Below are 2,766 nucleotides of genomic sequence, written 5' to 3'. Positions count from 1 at the left end.
GCCTGGCCATTATTTGGTTGCAGCCATCATCATTGTTTGGCGGGCCCGGGCTGGGGTTTCGAACCCACCACCTTAGGTGTATGTGGCTGGCGCCTTAGCCACTTGAGCCACAGGCGCCGAGCCAAGAAGAGATCTTTTTCCAAACACCAGAGTCCTGAATGGCACTTCACCCAGAACACTGGTATCTATTTATCCTATATTTGCATAACCAAAGGAGCCACCCAAGTAACTCCTTCCTGAGTATAGTTTTGCTCCTTGCTGTCTCCACCCAAATATGCAGGCTCTCAGCAGCCCTTCCTCTCTTCCTCCTCCTTCTGTAGGAAGCTGAACAGGACCATTGATCAGGAGATGGTCACATGACACAAGATGGGCCAAACTGTGTCCTTCCCTGGAATGTTTTCCTCCTAGGGCTGGCAGGTAGGAAAGGATGAAGCAGGAGCAGAGAACACACTTTTTGCCAGACCCAGCTTTCTGCCTGACACAGGACGTTTCTGAAATTTCTTCCTGATTAGGCATACTTATTTGTAAAGAGTTAAAATTTATGTCATTTTATGACTAGAAGACAAGTGTATGTTAGAGCTTATGTCTAAATTATTCATAACCTACTGTTAAAGCATCAAACTAAAACACAATCTCAAAAATACTTGCTGTTATCACTAGCGCTTGAATGTAGAATGGTTACTTTGGTGGGATGTGAGTGTTTGCATTGTGTAAAGGGGCCATAGTGCAACAGATTGCAAGCCGATGCCATGCACAGTCCAGCCTTGGGGATATTCTGTTGAGGGTACCAGGACCATGAGTCCTTCCAACCCCTGCAACCTGCTTAACCATGTAATAACAAATGTCAGTGGCAGACCTAATACAGAGAAGAGCTGGGAAAATTTAGCAGGGTTGACTATCAAGGAAGCTGGTGTAGCCAGGACGTCCAGCAGTGCGAAAGCAACAGGAACAGACGTGGGAACTTCTGGATCCCCTTAAAAGGTATCCCCAGACACAGCTGTGAATGAAGAGTCTGAGTGAATAGAGGTCCTACCCGGCCTTCTGGACCTTCAACTGCCTCTCCTCCCTTCATACTTGCATCCCCAGCACGAACCCTATGCCTGGTACATGGAAGCATTTGGTAAAGATTAAACTAATGAGTAAGTCAACAGTCCTCACTTAATTCCAGACTGGCCACATCTGAGAAGCAACACACACGCCCAAGGCTGGATGGCCACATCCATGAAGGCTGTAAGAGAGCACAGCCTCGTGGGAAATGCAGTCATCCAAGTTCACTTTCTCCTAGGGCAGGTTCAAGGGTCTAAGGAGTGTTTTGAGGATTGGGGAGTCATAGGTTCTTACAGAAAGGGTCTGGGTTTTCATTGACAGCACAATTCCTTTAAAAAGGCAGTAAATCTTTGGTTTATTTGGTTCTGGTCAGTTCCAATGTGAGTAAGCACAGCCAAAGATCTTATCTTCACATAGTTTTCAAGTCTGAAGATTCTGATATTTTATCTACCAGCCATTCTCCCAACTTCACGATGGTTTTCTTCAGGCCATCTGAAAAAAACAGACTGGAGTGGGAAAGTACTATCCTTTATTCCTTCTTTGCTAACAGACTCACAGCTTTTCTAAAAAGGGCACCTAGTCTTTTAATGTCTGCTAAGGCTGCCACTTTGCAATTACCCCTTATAACTGCTTTAGTGCGGAAGCAATGGCTTTCTCAAGTCTGCCAAACTCAAAATTACAGGATTCTCAGTCAAGTCAGATTATAGGTTATAGCAAAGAGTTCCTCCCATAGCAAAGCTGTACAGAGTAGCTAACACTCGCCTGAATTTCTCTGTTCTTTCTCATAGGACTTGCTAAAAGTAGAAGAAGCCAGAAAGCAGGAACATTTTGAATTTTCTTACTATTTCTACATTGCTATGCTGCATTCTACAGCCTTAGTCAGTCCCTGATCTGCCTTCTGAAGTGACGTAACTAGTGTCTGAGGGTTGCCCCCAATGAACCTGGTCTCCCAATATTCACTACCTTGCGTAGTCCCCTCTCTTTAAATCTGGGCTGGCCCAGTGACTCTCTAATAGAATGTGGCGGAAACAACACTTGCTAATTCTGGCCCTAAATCTTAAGAAGGTCTGGAAGCTTCCACTTTTGCATTCTTCATATCCAGCCACCATGTATAAAAGCCTGAGCTAAGCCACAAGGAGAAAGAGGTCACAGCCTTCTGCCATCTCACCAAAGTGCCACACACATGAGTGAAACTATCGTGGATGTTCACCCCCAGCCGCCATCTGACTGAAACCTCAGGAATGAGATCCAGAACCACCCAGCTGATCACAGCCAACCTCCAGAATGGTGAGGGGTGAAAAAAAAATGCTTGGTGTTTTAACCCATGAAGTTTGGAGGTGGTTTGCCACACAGTAACATCTAACTAAAGCGAGGTTTTGGCTGGGCACATGTCTCATGCCTGTAATCCCAGGGCTTTGAGAGACTGAGGCCAGAGGATCATTTGAGTCCAAGAGTTCTAGACAGTCTGGGAAACACAGTGAGGCCTCATCTCTAAAAAAAATTTAAAAAGTTAGCCAGGCACGGTATCATGCACCTGTAGTCCTACCTACTTGGGAGCTTAAGGAGGGAGGATCGCTTGAGCTCAGAATTGGAGACTGCAGTGAGCTATGGTCATGCCACTGCACTCCAGTCTGTGCGACAGAGCAAGGCCTTGTGTCTAAATTTAAAACAATTTTTTTTTTTTTAAATCAAATGTTGGGGCTCGGCGCCTGTGGCTCA

This window comes from Otolemur garnettii, unplaced genomic scaffold (assembly GCF_000181295.1).
Source record: "Otolemur garnettii isolate 467f Iridium unplaced genomic scaffold, OtoGar3 scaffold00001, whole genome shotgun sequence".
Lineage (NCBI taxonomy): Eukaryota > Metazoa > Chordata > Mammalia > Primates > Galagidae > Otolemur > Otolemur garnettii.
Note: the sequence above shows the minus strand (reverse complement) of the source record.